The following is a 17,945-nucleotide window of genomic DNA, read 5'->3' as shown; positions in this document are numbered from 1 at the left end:
TAACAGGCTTTTGTTTCCAGGTTACATGTCTGTGGAAGACTTAATTGTGAATAGAGATATAGATATTACTGGAAACTAATTGTTTTTGCTATTATACTCTGCTTATACTCTGTTTTACTCTGTAAAACATTTAAATTGTGCTACAAAAATTCAGATGTTGTCTTGCAATCTTTAAACAATAAATGAATGAATTGCCCTTAAAAAAAAGATTTAAGCAGTTAGTTAAGCTGTTGGTCCCACATCAGACAAATTATCCTTATACCTCCTGTCAATATTGTTAACAGAGACTGTTATTTTATTAATCCTTATGATCCCGTGATTCTTTCTTTCATGTTTCGGGGCACAGCAGGTGAGAGAGTGGGTTTGTTAAGCTGGGTGGGTTTATCCTTCTTTTATGCGTTCATTCAATTTTCTGTTCATTTACTTATTGTATACATATGGCAATAGAAGCTGCTAAGGCAATCATTGCTATTCTGCAAAACAACAAGGCACAGAAGCAGATGTCTTATTTCCGAGATTTCTCCCCCCAGGATTATTATGATTAAAGATCCTTTCCCCCCACTCCCTGGAGAGGACAAGGGGCTGCTCGCTGGAGGATTTTTAATGACTTGGGGAAAGGCTCAAATATCCCCCCATTAGGGTAATCCACCCCAGGGGCAAACCACACAAGAATATTATGAATTTATTTTATTTTTCTATCCTTGCAAAGGTAATACTCAGCTCATTAGAATATGAAAACTATACTGTCAAATTTCAGAATTACATGGATGAAGAAAATCACCAAAGTGGCATCATATCATGTGTGTTACAGTTGTATTTACTATATTGACTATATTAAATATGTTGTGTTAACAATGTATTGTATAAGTATATATTGAAAAGGCAAAATGCTGTAACGTATTTCAGAGAAAATAATTATGTTGTCCAACCCCAAATTGTACATTGTAGATGGGTCCTAGGAAAAGAAGATTTAATTCATAGTGAACAAGAGGTTAGCTTCTGTTTTCAGCCATGTGCTATTTCAAGAATTAAACATCATGAATAATACAGGATATAAGAGGAATAGTCTAAAGATGGAAAAGCACATTTTGATTAGGAAAGAGAATTTAAGGCTTAAGTCTTTTTTTTAAGGAAAACTGCCTTATTACTATGAGATAAGAAAATTGTTTCCTTCTTTTCTTCCTTGCTTTCTTCTTCTTTTTTTTAACCTTTTTAATTTTGGATATTTGACCTCTAAGCTGAGATGACTGAAAATGCCTCCTCTGGGCATCAACCTTTTTGAAAGACTTTTTCCCCCTCCCTGAGGCCTATTTGTCTCTTGGAGGCTTTGTCTACATTACTCCTCAAGAGGCAAGCATTTGTCCTTGCACTAAATGCTGACATCTCCTGAGAAGAGGGAAGCTGCAAAGTAGAGGAATTGAAGGTCAGTATGTTGATATTGGTCTCAAGCACATTGATGCACATTTGTGTATTGGGGAAGGGGAGTGAAGCTTGAGAGTGGGCCAGTGGGGAGGGGTAAATATTTTGTGATGCTGTCTACCTATGGGCTTATAAGGTTTACAGCTGCATTAGGAGGACAAGCATTACCATTAGCATGAAAAGTAGGGCAGACCTCAGTTGCAAAAGCTTCTAGCCATACACATAGGGCAATACGTAAATGATACACCTTATTGCATTCACCCATTCACCCTCCCCTGTTCACGCTAATTGGAAATTTCCATCCATTTCAGAGAAGTAACACAACTATCAATCATTTTCCCTGGCACGAATCTTCCAGGAGGAAGAAAATGGAATACACCTAGCAACAGAGCTCACGCACTAGTAGTCCATGTGTCTTAGATTTAATATCTGATGACTAGCTGCATTGAAGCCAAGAGGTGGTTCACAAAGTTGCTGCACATTAGAATCACCTGGGGAACTCTGAGACCTCCCCGTGCCCAGGCTCCTCCCTAGACCTACTGAATCAAAATCTCTGGGGCTGGGACCCAGACACCTATGTTTTTCTTCCAAGCTCTTTAGGTAATTCAAACGAGCAGCAAAGCTTGAGAACCAGCCCAATAATGGGAACAAACTTATTTCACACAGATAAAGTGGGGCAATTCATATGTTAAAAGAACGTGAATATATGTATATATTTCTTTTTTTCGCTTTATTCTGTTTGTATTTCAAATAGGCTTTTTTTTCCTTCTGCAAAAAGCGTTACTGTTTCCATTTGGTCCAAGGCTTGGGAGAGGGCTCCAGGGCGGTTACAAAGCTGCCTAGTGGCTGCAGAGTGGGGCTTCAGGCAGAAGCTCTGACGCCAGAGGGTCTCCTCAGACGCGGCTGGACTTCAGAGACTCCTGTTTGGCTCGAGGGTGAGCCTTTCAAAGAGATACTCGCCCAGCACAGCCTGCGGACCAGCCAGCCTGCGGAGGTTGGTCAGGTGGTCGCCCATCTTCTGGATGAGTTTCACCTGCTCCTCCAGGAAGCGGCTCTCCAAGAAGTCACAGAGCTCGGAGTCTGCACGGGCAGGACCCAGGGCGCGCAGATCCGATAGTGCCTGGTTCAGATTCTTCTCCCTAAGAATGGCGGCTTCCACAGCATCCTGGGTTTTACCCCACTCATCCTGAGAAGGCTTCCGTGCATCCTGGAAGAGGGCGCGGCCGCAGCATTGGTTTTGCATTTTCAAGCGGCGCTGGGCGCCCTCACACTTCTCCTCAGCCAGTTGGCAAAAAATGTGGCCCATACTGTCCAGAGTCCCATTGTTGCTGTCGAAATAGATGCTCAGAGAGAGGTAAGTGTCCACAGATGCATGTTGAACAGGCGGTGGGCGGCGGCTTCCACCTCGGTGGAATAATTCTGACGAACCTGGGAACTCGTGGTTGATCAGTGATAAGGAGCTAAGCTCAAAAACTGGTGTTGGCCTGTCCTGGAGGCTGAGGATAGCTGAGTGTCTGATTCCAAAGGTTGCGAAAGGAAGAAAGGTTGGAGGGTGGTCGGGGGCTGGAGCAAGGAGCGTCCCTGGGTCTGTTCATTCCAAACACTGTTGAAGCAAAAGACAGATCTGCAGGACTGCCGAACGCACTGCCTCAAATAGGCTTTGATATAAATGAACAAGAAGTCCAAGCAAGGACAAAACTTACCCTTCCTCCCACCAAAATAGCTGGTGATACTAGAATCTAGATCTGGGAAGGGATTCTTCCATTACTTTCTTAACATTCCAAGCCACTAGAGCAGTGGTTCTCAAAGTATGGTCACCTTGTAACCAAGCAGTACCCTATGGGGCCTTCCTAGGACAGACCCATCCACCATATCCTCTATTGTAGTTTCTCTCTGAAGTACTCAGATAATAGTATCTCAGGCATATTTCTTGAGTTTTCAGATGCTAAAAACCACCACCCAATGGAAGAAATGAACTCTTTGATGATCATGAGCATGTAGCCCCCAGACCTTCTGGCACCTAAGGATGGATAATGTTACCTGCCTTGTGGCCTCAACATCAGCCAGTCAGAGGATTGTGCATGAGCTGATCACATGCCCTGGGATGTCCCTCCCTCACCTGGCCTTTAAAAATGCTTTGCTGAAATCCTTTGGAGATTTCAGGGGTTTTGGAACACGGACCACCCCTCTCCTTGCTCGATCCTGCAATAAACCTTTCTCTTCTCCAGACTCCAACCTTTAGGTTTGTTTGGCCTCACTGTGCTTCAGACACATGAACCTGCATTCGGTAACAACCTGACCAGCTTTACCAGCGTCCCCTGATAATGTGTCAGATATTCAAGTTTTAGGGCCCTATCCCAGCCCTATGGAATCAGCAACTCTAGAGGGGCTCAGTGATCTCTGTTATAACAGGCCCTCCATATGATTTTTATTCACCTTAAAGTTTGAAAATATCTGCATTGTCAGCTGGCCAAAGCGTCCACCAGCAGGTTAAGGGGAGTGACGCCTGGAAAAGATAGGGAGTAGCCAAGGCAAGTACAGCAGCATTTGCCGTGGTAGTAATGGAGAATGCCTTTTCTCCACTGGTTGGCACAGACTAGTATCTGGGAGCAGTGGCAGGGTTATTTAGGATGCTTTACAATTCATTGTAGAGTGACCGCTTTCCTGGTTTGCCAGGGACTTCCCCTGTGTGAATACTTAAAATCTCATCCTGGCAAACCCCTTAGCCCTGGATTTGAAAAACTTAGGGAATAACATGAAATTTAGGGGAAACATGATCTAGGATTTGGGCAAGTCACAAGTGCTAATTAAAGCTAAGCAAGTATGGACAACATCTAGCCTTCTTTACCCCTTTGTGGGAAGGTAAATCTGATTGGGTGAAAGGACTTATTGTTAAGAAATCTTTGTAGAAACATCCCCTTCTGCTTAGTCCGCTGGTTCTCAGTTCTGGGTAGACACTGGCATCGTCTGAGGAAATTTAAAGTTATTTTATTGGTCTAGGATGACCAACAGTCAGTGTGAGGGTTTTTAAAAAGTGCTTCAGATGATTCTAATATGCAGCCAAATTTAGGTGCCACTGCTTAAGCTTTTGAACCACTGCTACATATTTTCACCTCATCTTCCTATGAGAATATCCAACTGTAGTTGAGGTTTGTTTTTTTTTCTTTTTCTTTTTTTAACTGTCTTATTATAAGATTTACTGTCTTAAATAAGATTGAATGTACAGAAAATCCTGCTAGTCCATCTGGTATAGCTAGATACTTAGAATAATATCGTTAAGATATATACCATTTAAGTACTGTGACTGGCCTTTTAAAAATTAACATATGCATTGAATTAGTACAATCTCTTTTGAAGTTGTCATGTTGGGGAGCTATACCTGTAATCTGCTGCCATTGCTAAATATCTGGACAATTCTTATTAGGAATTGTTTTTAAACATCTTTAGGGATTAAAACCAAGAGTGCTGTATTATTTGTACTGGGACCACAAAAACCTCACAAAGTTTCCCCACTGTACCTTCTACCCCCATCTCTAACCCTTGGCAACTTCTAATCTGTTCTCCATCTCCACAGTTTTGTTATTTTAAGAATAATATGTAAACATAATCATGAATTACTTAATCTTCGGAGATTGGCTTTAAAAAATTTTTTCTTCAGCATCATTCCCTTGAAGTTCATTTTAATTTTTGCATATATTAATAATTTGTTCCTTTTCGTTGCTCCGTAGTATTCTATCATAAGATTTTATCACAATTTGTTTCAACATTCATCCATTGAAAGACATTTGGGTAGTTGCCAGTTTTGGGCTATTATAAATAAAACTGCTCTGAACATTTATGTGTAATTTTCTGTGGGAACTTAATTAAGTTTTTGTTTCTTTTGGATAAATGCTCAAGAGTACAATTACTGCGTTGTAGGGTGAATCTACTTTTAGGATTAAAAGAGACTGTCAAGCTGTTTCTCAGAGTGGCTAAACCATTTTATTTTCCCACCAGTGACGTGATATAACTTTTCTACGTACTCACCAGCATTTGATGTTGTCACTATAATTTTAGTTATTCTCTGATATCTCATTATGGTCTTAATTTGCATTTCCCTAATGCTAATGATGTTGAGCATCTTTTCATGTGCTTCTTTGCCATGTGTATATTCTCTTCCATGAAATGTCTGTTCCTGTCTTCTGCCTATTTTCTAGTTGGATTTTTTTAAGTTGTTTGGAGAGTTCTTTGTATATTATAGATACAAGTCATCTGTCTCATGTGGGATTTTCAAATATGTTTTCCCACTGTGTAATTTGAGTTTTCATCCACTTAAAAGGATCTTCTATGAAGCATTTTTAACTCATTTTGATGAGATCCAATTTATCAGTTTTTGCTTTTATTGATCATACTTTCGGTGTCAAGTCTAAGAATTATTCACCTAGTTCTAGATGCCAAAGATTTTCTCCTATTTCTTTTTCTAAAAATGTCCTGCTTTTACATTTAAGATTATGATCCACTTTGATTTAATTTTTGTGTAAGGTGTGGAGGTTTAGGTTAAGGTTCATTTTTTGTTTGTTTTTGTCGAGGGATGTCCAACTGTTTCAGTACCATGTTTTGAAATGTCTACTCTTCCTTGATAGCTTTTGCACTGCTGCAAAACAGGTTAAATGTATTTATGTCAGTCTATTTCTGGGTTCTCTATTCCATTCCATTGATCTATGTATCTGCCCTCCAAAATTACTGCGAAGTCTTGAAATTGGGTGGATTAATTCCTCCCATTTTAATCTTCCTTTACAAATTGTTTTAGCTATTCTTCAGCCTCTTCTTACCATACAAATCTTAGAAAAAGCTTGTCTATATCCGCAAAAACCTTGAGGGCATTTTAAGAGTAATTGTGTTAAGCCTCTTAACTTGGGGAGAATTGACATCTTTATTATGTTGTGTTTTCTAATCCATGAACAAGGTATGTCTCCCTATTTGTTTGGGACTTTAAAATTTTTCTTCATCAGCATTTTGTAATTTTCAGTATAGAGGTCCTATAAATGTCTTATTGGGCTTGTATTTAAGTATTTATTTAGGTCAGTTGTAAATGGCATCACATATTTTAATTTAAGCTTCTACACATTTGTTATTAATATATAATGTGATAAAACTGTGTTGATCTTGTACTCTAAAACATTTACAAACTAATATTATTTCTCAAGCTTTTTGTGGATTCCTTGGTATTTTCTCCATTTAGATTATCATCTCCTCTTCAGACACAGACAGTTTTACCTTTCCTTAGGCAATATAATAGGATATATTACTCTTCAACATTCAGTAGGATATATTCCTTCCTATTCAACATAGTAGGACTAGTCCTTTTATCTTTTAAATGAACTTTTTAAAACTTTAACATTTAAATTTATGTATTTATTTATTTTTGCTTATTTTCTTACTAGAACCTCCAGTAATATATTTAATAAAAGTGGTGAGAGCAGATATCCGTGCCTTGTTTCTGATCTTACAGAGAAAGCATTCAGTCTTTCACAGTTAAATATAATCTCGGTATAGGTTGTTTGTAGATCATCTTTATGAGTTTCAGTATGTTCCTTTTCTATTCCTAGTTTGCTTGGAGTTCTTTTTTCTTCTTTTTTTACAATCATGAATGGGATTGGATTTTGTCAAGTGCTTTCTCTGCCTTATTGGATAGGATCACATGACTTTTCCCTTTAATCTATTGGATATGGTGGATAACATTGTTTGATTTTCAAATATTTAACCAACTTCGCATAACTAGAATAAATGCCACTTGGTCATGGTATATTATTCTTTTTATATATTTCTGGATTTAATTTGCTACTATTTGGCAGAGGATTTTTACAGCCAATTTCATAAAAAATATTGGTCTGTAGTTTTCTTCTTTCTATACTATCCCTGTCCGGTTTTAGTATCAAGGTAATACTGGCTTCATAAATTTAATTAGGAACTGTTCCTTCTACTTCTCTTTCTTATCAAATCATGTAAAATTGGTGTTAATTCTTTATGTCTTGGGTAAAAGTGAAACATCTAAGCCTGAATATTCCTTTTGGGAGTTTTTAAATGAAAAATCAGTGTTTCTAATGGTTACAGGAAAATTGAGATTATCTATTTCATCTTGGCTGAGTTTTGGTAGTTTTGAGTGTAGAAGCATTGGCCCATTTCATCTACATTTTTGAATTTATAATGTAGACTTGTTCATAACAACTAGTCCCTCATTAACCTGCAGGATATGTCATGGTATCCCTGGTTGCATTTCTGATATCTGTGATTTGTGCCATCCATCTTTTTATCTTTATCAGTCTTGCTAGATCTTTATTGATTAGATTGTTTATTTCCAAGAACCAGCCTTTTGTTTCATTGATTTTTCCCCCCTATTTTCCTGTTTTCAGTTTCATGGATTTCTATTTCATCTTTATTATTTCCTTCTTTCTGCTTGTTTAGTGTTTTTTCCTCTTCCTTTTTTACTGTTGTAATATAGAAAATTAGATTATTGCTTTGAAATACTTTCTTTCCCAATTTAGTGCTATAAACTTCCCTTTCAGCATTGCTTTCACTTCATTCTGCAAACTTTGATCTGTTATATCTCCATTTTCTTTTATTCTATGCATTAAAAAATATTTCCTTGCTGCTGTCTTTTTTACCCATGAGTTATTTGGAATTGTGATGTTTAGTTTTCACATGATTGAAGATTTTCCTGTTGTCTTTCTGTTATTGATTTCTAGTCTGATTCCATTATGGCTAGAGAACATACTCTATGATTTTAATTCTTTTAAATCTGCTAATTTTTTATGAATATATAAATGAAAGAAATAAGAAAACCTCTGAGTCTTAGCATCCAACACTTAGGCACATTACGATTTAAATCTGCTAAGGTTCTTTTTATTGCCCAGTATATAGTATATGAGTGAATATTCCATGGACACTTGAATATGTATTCTGCTGTTACTGAGTGTGTTCTTTAAATGTCAGTTATATCCTATTGATTGATGATGTTTTCATTTCTTCCATATTCTTGCTGATTTTTCTCTCTGGTAGTTCTATAAATTGCTGTGCTGAAGTCTCAAATAATAATTGTGGATTTAAAATTTTCTCCTTTTACTACTTTTTCAGTGTTTGCTTCATGTATTTTGAAGTTCTGTTGTTTGGTGCACACACATTTAGTATCAATAGGTCATCTAGGTGGATTATTCCTGTTATCTTTATGTAATGACCCTGTTTGCCCCTAATAATTTCCTTTGCTCTGAAGTCTACTTTATCTGATATTAATATAGCCATTCCTACTTTTTCTGATTAACGTTCACATGATATATCATTATCTTCCTTTTACTTTGAACTCCCTATATCATGATGTTTAAAGTAAACTTCTTATAGACAGTATATAGTTGGATCATGCTTGTGAATTTTTAATCTACTCTTCCAATCTCTCTTTGACTTGGTTATTTAGATCATTTACAGTTAATGTAATTATTGCTATGTTAAAGATTAGGTCTACCATTTTATTTTTTGTTTTGTCTTTTACCTTAGTTTCTCAATCCTGTGTTTCTCTTATTTTGGGTTACTTAAACATTTTTTAATAAGTCCATTTTAATTTAATTTATTTATAATCATTTGTGTATACTGTTTGTATAGTTTTCTTAGTGGTTGCTTTTGGCATCACAGTATACATATGTAACTTACCATAGCCTACTGGAATCAGTGTTTTATTACTTCAAGTGAAGTTCCAAAATTTTACTTCCATTTAGTCTCTTAATATTCCCCAGTTTTAAAGTATGATTTTCTGTAGTATTTCCTTTCTCTACATTGAGAACCACATCAGATGGTGTCATAATATTTGCTTTGACCATCGGATAGTATTTAAGAAACTCATGAGGCTAATGATAGTCTCTTATATATACCCCATTTGTTTTCACCCATTCCATTGTTCCCCTTTTCTTTCTGAAGTTCCCAGTCTTCTGTTATTGTTTTTTTTATGTTTTCATAACATTAGGTGATATCTGGGCTTTCCAGTGCCATTGGATATGAGTTTCAGGAAACACTGAGTCTGGCTCACTTAATGCTGCTGAGTTGGAGGGTTTGTATATGTTGGGTCTGTTGGTGCAGCAGGTGCTAGCAGATTAGACTAATGTTGATGGGACTAGTGCCACAGGAGGATGGGTTCCCATTCAGGCTATGCTGCTGCTACAGTAGATCGAGTCCCCCTCTACCCCAAGTGTGGGGCAGTGACCTGCTGCTGTCACTGCTTTGTATTAGGCTGCGTTTGCCTCAGGTGTGTGGTGGGATCCCTTGGAAGCTGCTGCTGCTGTCAATCACAAGGTTAAATTCATTTCAGAAATACTTAAGTATAAATATATAGCCTGGCTCCTATAGGATCCCTGTAATAGTTTTTTATTGCTTTCATACAAATGACCACAAATATAGTGACTCAAAACAATGTCAATTGATTTCCTTACAAGTCTGACATTGGTCTCAATTGAGTAAAGTAAAAGTGTTGGCAGCATCGACAGATGAATGGATAAAGATGTGGCACATATATACAATGGAATATTACTTAGCCATAAAAAGAAATGAAATTGAGTTATTTGTAGTGAGGTGGATTGACCTAGAGACTGTCATACAGAGTGAAGTAAGTCAGAAAGAGAAAAACAAATACCGTATGCTAACACAGATATATGGAATCTGAAAAAAAAGAAAAAATGGTTATGAAGAACCTAGGGGGCAGGGCAGGAATAAAGATGCAGCCATAGAGAGTGGACTTGTGGACACAGGGAGGGGGAAGGGTAATCTGGGATGAAGTGAGAGAGTGGCATGGACATATATACACTACCAAATGTAAAATAGATAGCTAGTGGGAAGCAGCCGCAAAGCACAGGGAGATCAGCTCTGTGCTTTGTGTCCACATACAGGGTTGCGATCGGGAATGGAGGGTGGTAGGGTGATGCAAGAGGGAGGAGATATGGGGATATATGTATACGTATAGCTGATTCACTTTGTTATGAAGCAGAAACTAACACACCATTGTAAATCAGTTATACTCCAATATAGATGGTTAAAAAAGAAAAAAAAAGTGTTGGCAGAGCTACATTCTTTTCTGGAGGCTCTTAAGGGTGTTTCTGTTCCCTGGACTTTATCCGCTTCCAGCGGTCACTTGTAGTCCTTGACTCAGAGTCCCCTTTCTCCACCTACAAAACCCAAAATGTTGAATCTCTCTGATTCTGCTTCTATTAGGACATGTCTCTCTTTCTCTTTCTACAGTTGGGAATTGTTTTCTACTTTTAAGGACTCATGCAATTAGATTTGTTCCATGAGGTAATCCAGGATAATCTTTCTATCTCAAGGTCTATAACTTCAGTCATATCTGCAAAGTCCTCTTCACCATGTAAGGTAACATATTAATAGGTTCTAGGGATTAGGGTGAGGGCATTTTTAGGAGCCATTATGCTCCCTACCACACCCTTAACAAGTGACCTTGAGAAAATTACTGAGATTTTTAAAGCCTTACTTTCCTCAAACATACAATGGAAAGAAAGCTAACTAGTTAACATCATGAATGTGAAACAGTATATATGAAATCAACTAATTCAAAAAATAAGATTTCTTCTTTTTCTTTATGATTTACATGATTCTCAGAGTTCAGTTACTTGAAGATTTACTTTTTTTTAAACAGAACTAAGGAATTTCAGGGTTCAGGTGCTGTAAGATTGTCTGAATTATCTGAGTAACAATTAGCTAAGCACAGGTGTAAAGCATTTGATTTACTCCCTGGTTTTCTTTATCTTCTCATCCCAGTAAATGCATATCCCTTTTCTAGCTCCAGCCAGTAGACTCAGAGCTTGTTTTACTGTTTAACTAAAGTTGAATTTAAATTCTCTCTACATCTCCAGATTCTCAGCCCTGGTTGCATATTATAATCACCTGGGGAGATTTCAAGAACTACTGATGCCAAATTTCTACCTATCATGGATATTTGAGGAGGGACCTGGAATGAAATGCTCTAGCTTATGGTTTTTGGAACCAAATCATAGTCTACACTGAGCCAAATTATTTGCGAGATCACCTCTAAAAAGGAATTTATCTGTGGTAACTAATGCTCTTCCTTTGTCAGTATGCTTGATTTGTCCCTCTTTGGGGGAAAAAAAGAGGGGGAAAAAAACCCCAGCAGTTGTGCTCCCTGAATTATAACCTGATGCTGTGGAATTAGTGTTGACTTAGAGTGCACATCTTCGGATACCCATTCTCTCTCCTGCTTCCTTGCATGAACTTATATCCTTGGGCAGTGTTTCATCCACCACTCTCTTTTGCTTCTAATCTTAGCAAGTAAAGTCTCCCCTTAATGAAATAGCATTTCATGAGGCTTACTGGGAGCATAGGTCTGTTCCAGGCCTATCCTATGTTAGCTAAAGCAGATATAAGTGATGTATTTTTGGCATTCATCCTTGTGGGTTGGAAAGAGAAGACAGAATTTTATCATTTAGGTGTCATCTGACTGGACAAATGGGCTCTTTCCCTCTGCTGCCTACCATGTAAAAACCTGAGGGTGTTACCTCTAGAAGGTATCTTCTAGTTATCAAAATAGTTCAGATAAGTCAAATTTCTCAGTAAAAGATCACAAAACTATGTCTTAGGTGGTTAATTTTCTATGTCAATTTGTCTGGGCCACCATGCCCAGTTATTTGGTCAGATATTATTCTGGATATTTCTGTGATGGTGTTTTCGTGTTTTTTACAATTTTTATTTATTTATTTATTTATTTATTTATTGATATTTTTGGCTGCGTTGGGTCTTCGTTGTCAAACGTGGGCTTTTTCTACTTGCAGCAAGCGAGGGCTACTCTTTGTTGTGGTGTGCAGGCTTCTCATTGCAGTGGCTTCTCTTGTTGCAGAGCATGGACTCTAGGCGCACGGGCTCAGTAGCTGTGGTGCACGGGCTTATTTGCTCCACGGCACATGCGATCTTCCCAGACCAGGGCTCAAACCTGTGTCCCCTGCATTTGCAGGCAGATTCTTAAGCACTGTGCCACCAGGGTAGTCTCTGTCATGGTGTTTTTGGATGAAATTCATATTTAAATTGGTGTTGGACTTTGAGTACAGCAGATTATCCTCCATAGTATGGGTGCGCCTCATCCAATCAGTTGAAGCTCTTAATAAAACAAAGACTGACCTCCCTGTCGCAAAAAGGAATTCTGCCAGAAGACTTACAGAAATTGAACTGCAACTCTTCCTAGAGTCTCTAGACAGCCTAACCTGCAGATTTTGAATTGACCAAGCCTCTATTATTGTGTGAACCAATTGTTTAAAATCTCTCTCTCTCTTTCTCTATCTTTATATAGATATGGATATAGATCTAGGTATCAATATTGATATCTAGATCTAGATCTATCAATATATATGGGCACATTGTATACACATGCTGTTGGTTCTGTTTTTCTGGAGAAGCTTGACTAATATAGTGGCCCATATAAATAAAAGGATGAACCCAAGTTCACCCAGGTAGAAAGTAGTACAATGAGAACTGGAACTTAAGGCCTCATGACTCATTCAGCTGTGAACACTGACCCAGAACTGGGGTCCGCAAACTCTGGCCCACTGATCAGATCTCGCTTGACTCCTGGTTTTGTACATAACATTTTGCTTGAACACAGCCACACCCATTCATTAACATATGGTGCATGGCTGTTTCTGTGCTACAGCAGCAGATAGGCAGTTGCAACGGAGAGGTATGGTACACAAAATCCAAAATATTTACTCTCTGACCCTTTACAGAAAAGATCTGCTGACCCTTGCTCTAGGATGCCATCTGATTTCTGATAACACAGAGGAGAATAATTCATGCACATTGGGGTTGATTGTTAATCTCCTGTCCTCCTTAGGTCAAAGATCTCTTAAATGCTCACCCTTGCAATAGCCAGCTTGGGGAACATTGTCTGAGGATGCAGAAATATTTCTTGCCAGGTCTTTCCAATCCACACTGCTCCCTGACTATGGTTCTTAAAACCTATTTTTAAAAAAATATTTTATTGGAATATAGTTGATTTACAGTGTTGTGTTAATTTCACGTGTACAGCAAAGTGAATCCGTTATACATATACATATATCCACTTTTATTTTTTTAGAGTGATTTCCAAATAGCCCATTACAGAGTATTGAGTGGAGTTCCCTGTGCTAATAAGAAGAACAGGTTCTTATTAGTTATCTATTTTATGTATAGCAGTGTGTATATTTCAGCCCCAATCTCCCAATTTAGCCTCCCCACCACAATACCCTGGTAACCCTAAGTTTGTTTTCTACATCCCTGCCTCTACTTCTAAAACCTGTCTATTTTAACCAACTACCACTCATTGCTTACTGTCTCTGGCTTCATGTACTTCATAATAAATCTACCTCTTGTTCAATCCTGGATGACATGTTCCAAGGACTGAGATAATATCTTCTTCTACATAACTTGTCCTTGATATTGTCTAACTTGGGGTCTTTATCTATGTCCCAAAGAAGACAGTCACACTCTGTCTTCTAGTACTACTAATAATACCACATTTTAGGGCATGAATTTGACCCAATGCACTGAACTATCCCTTTAGAAACTGTATGCAACCTGTCACTGGGTTTTAGCACCGGGATAGAGCTCAAATTAGTGTTCATATTTAAACAAATCTACTTGACCAGAAACTTTGTCTCACCATTTATTTTATTACACAAGTAACTTCTCTCTTTGCATCTATGATGTAAATATTTTTAATTTCCTAAATTATCTGAAAAATTATTTAGAGCTTCCATTTCAGTAGGCATTGGAATTGCTGTGTTATGACTATTTCATTATTTTATTTCCAAATGTTAAATTAGGCTTCAAGCTTTGGCCAAGAGTAGACAGGAAAGGGTTTTAAAAGAAATGAAGAATGGGAAAGACTTCTGATGCAACGGAGACTTAATAAAGATTTGCTTTTGAATCAAGAACTTATAATAAAGGTTTGATTTTGAATCAATAAGTTAGGTCATTGCAAAATAGCTCCCTGGTAAAATTCCATTCTTTTGTAATCATTAAGTACAGAAATTAACCATCAAAATATGCATGATATTTTTCATTTTCTAAAAACAAACCTATATCTAGATGAGAGGAGAATTCATTTCATAACTCAGGCTCTGGACTTACGACTCCAAGTCCTGTTTTCTTTCAACCATGCCTACTAAGTTTCTGTCTAACTTCTTGAGCATGAGGTAATGGCTTCAGCTTTCATCTCCTTACTCAGTATATAGCTTGGTGACTAAGAGTAAGGGATCTAAACCTTGAGAACTTGGGTTCAAATCTTGACTCTAAAATTTACTTGTTGAGTACTCTTGAGCATGTTATCTGTTTCTGCCTCAGTTTTCTCATCTATAATATAGAGATAACATTACTTCTCTCAGCGAGTTGCTATGAGGGTTAAAAGAGAAAATTCATACAATGCAAGAATTTATCAGTTCTTGGAATACAATAAATACTGAAAAGAAATGTTAGCCATTATCAAGGGCCCCTCATTTTATGGATAATATAGATTAGTTTATATAGGTCTAATATTTACATATACATAAATATTTTGTACCTATATGTGTGTATACGTTCTTCTTAGAAATTGAGCAGTCAACATTCACATCTAAAAGTATGTGCTCCAGGGAGATCAGCTCGGTGCTTTGTGACCGCCTGGAGGGGTGGGATAGGGAGGGAGGGAGGGAGACGCAAAAGGGAGGGGATATGGGAACATATGTATATGTATAACTGATTAAATTTGTTTTAAAGCAAAAAAATAAATAAATAAATAAAAGTATGTGCTCTGTGAAATGTAGATCTCCTGTGTACAGACACAGTGCTGTAGTTATCTATTGCTACATAATAAAGAAGTCCAAACTTAGTGGTGAAATAAACAAAAATTGTAATATGTGCCCAGATTCTGTGGGTCAGCAATTCAAACAGTACACAGAGGAGATGGCTTGTCTCTACTCTGTGACTGATGTCTGAAACCTCAGCTCATGAGGATTCAAATGGCTGGGGCTGCAATCATCTAGATAATTTTAATTCACATGTCTGGCCCTTGAGATGGGATGACTTGAAGACTGGGCCCAACAAGGACTGTTGCCTGGAGTGCCTATAGATGTCTGCCCATGTGGCTTGGACTTCTCATAACGTGGTAGTTAGGATTCAAGATAGAGTATCCCAAGAATGAGTGTTCAGGGTTGAAGCATTCCAGGAGAATCATGCAAAAGCTGCATGACCTTTTATGACCTAGTCTTAGATGTTACACAGCATCACTTTCATTATATATTATTGCAGGCGTTGGAGACCTTTTTCCATAAAGTGTCAGATGGTCAATATTTTAGGCTTTACACGCCATACAGTCTCTTTTGAAACTACTTAGCTCCGCTGCTGTGATGTGAAAACAGACACAAACAATACATATACTAAGGAACATAGCTGTGTTCCAATCAAGCTTCATTTATAAAAGCCGGTAGAGGCCTAGATTTGGCCCACCAGCCATAATTTACTGACCCCTGCTCTATTGTTTGAGGCCACGGAAAGCCTGCCCAAATTCAAGGGGAAATGCCCACATCTGGATGTGAAGAATGGCAACGAATCTGAGACCCTGTATTAAAGCCACTACATATGGGATACTTAGAAGAAGATCTGTCTGCATACCTTGTTTCTCCCATGTATGGTGGATATGAGGTATTGGCACATGTTACATCTCTGTAAGCCTGGGTCAAGGTCAAAGTTGAAATATGAACTCAATGACCTTGATTTCTGGAAGAATTGGTAACTCTACTTATGATATCCTTACACTCCTTACCCATATAAATACACCACAAAAGATAGATTTCAAGTAAACAGTTGCTTTATGGCAGATTTTTATTATGTCTCCATTGACTGAATTATTCCATTTTGGTTAGAAACATGAGTTTTGTTTCTTTCCTAAAGAGATCTGCAACTTTTCAGATGTGGCATTTCATTCTAATGAGAGGATGATGTAGGTTTTTATAAACGGAAAAAGCAGGGCAGGCTGAGTTCACTCAGATCATACCAATGCTTACAGGAATAACCGAAACTGGAACACAGGCTTCCAGGTTTTCCCGTCCTGTGCTCTTTCCGGTAGGTGCCATTGTCTGCTGGGCCTGGCAGTAATAAGTTTTGACCTTTACCTCTCTACACTCTTGTGAAGTGGTTTTGGGCTTTGTTAGCTTTCTTATGAGTTTGTACTAAATTGTGTCCATAAAGTAGGCTGAATTCCTCAGGGAAGGATGATAGCTGTTACTGTGTTATTACTGCAAATGTTGTGTTGGTTACTTTTTTTTCTTTTCTTTTGTCCAGTTGTATCCTGAACTTAAAAGTTATATTATCTGAAATGAACGATGTGCCTCTGGTGGAAAACACTAATTTAAGGGATGAAAATTCCTGATGATTGCTTCAGTCAACCCTTAATACACACTGAGCTTCATTAGTAAATAGACAACTCTCAGACCTTTCCCTTGGAAGAGGTCGCATAATCAGGCTTTGTGTTGATTTCGCATTCTGTTCGTTAGAGACAGAACAAATTAGAATGATTGGCTGGTACAGGGAAAGCAGAAAGAACTTTCTTCTATTTTGGTGATGCATCCCATAATAAGGGTTGAAAATGAGACTGGAGGTAAAAACGTGAAACTCAGAAGAGCAAAGGAGAGAGGATATTGTTTCTTTGAAAATATTCTTTCAGTGTTGGCCCAGATGAAATATGAAGCTGAGGAAATTTTTTTTAAGTGATGATTTTTGTGTTAACAATGTGAGTGTGGAATTAGTAAGAATCAGAAAGCAAGCATCCTTTTCCACCAAGGACTTGGGAGCAAGTGAAACCATAAATACTCCCGGTTCTTGGAAACCCTTTTGGAGCAGTAATCAGAGAAGGGTAAAGGCAAAGCCTCAGAGCAGAGGTGTTCAGAGCAAAGGGATAGGAGGAGAACAAAAGGAGAGTGGATATTTTTAGAGCTGTCATTTTGAAATGTACCTGCTTCTGATTCAGTGCTGCTTTGCTACTGTGTTGATCCCGTGGAGATCCTCAAAGCAGGAGCAGCCCTATTTTAAAATAATAAGGTTAGAGCAAGTGACTTGAATCCAGGTCTCTTTAGCTCAAGAGCACAGAGGAGAGTGTGAGGAAAGAGTGAGGCCACAAGGAATTGTTCACTGGGTACATTTTCCCCAAACCTCACTAACTGGGAGAAACTGACCACTGGATTATGTGGCTTGAAGGAAAGCAAAAATGTTGAAAGCAAAGAGTGTGGAGCTTGTTTAGAAAGCAAGCTCTATCATTTGGTCACCTGCTGATGATAATAGCATCGGCTGAGTCCTGACCATTTACAATGAAGGCACTTCTGTAGGTCATAAGTTCCAGGAGGGCCAGAACTGAGTATGTCTGTTTCAGCATTTAGCATGGTTTAGCATCTTAGAGCCCGGTACATTATTGGCATATAGTAGACTTAAAAATGAATATTTGTGGATTGTCTGAATGAGTGGATGGATGTGTGTGATTC

General features: G+C 38.0%; 1 pseudogene across 1 annotated transcript; it reads right to left on the bottom strand.

Moving 5' to 3' along the window:
- Window positions 1-2,329: 2,329 nt before the first annotated feature.
- Window positions 2,330-16,097, bottom strand: LOC309801725 (ferritin light chain-like; annotated as a pseudogene). Its single transcript has 2 exons — window positions 16,084-16,097; window positions 2,330-2,854 (listed from the first exon to the last, which is right to left on the bottom strand). The product of its transcript is annotated as a ferritin light chain-like (transcript).
- Between the last annotated feature and the right edge of the window lie 1,848 nt (window positions 16,098-17,945).

This window comes from Mesoplodon mirus (assembly GCF_964341445.2).
Source record: "Mesoplodon mirus genome assembly, contig: SUPER_3_unloc_4, whole genome shotgun sequence".
NCBI classification, from domain to species: domain Eukaryota; kingdom Metazoa; phylum Chordata; class Mammalia; order Artiodactyla; family Ziphiidae; genus Mesoplodon; species Mesoplodon mirus.
This window is presented reverse-complemented; position numbering and strand designations above follow the sequence as displayed.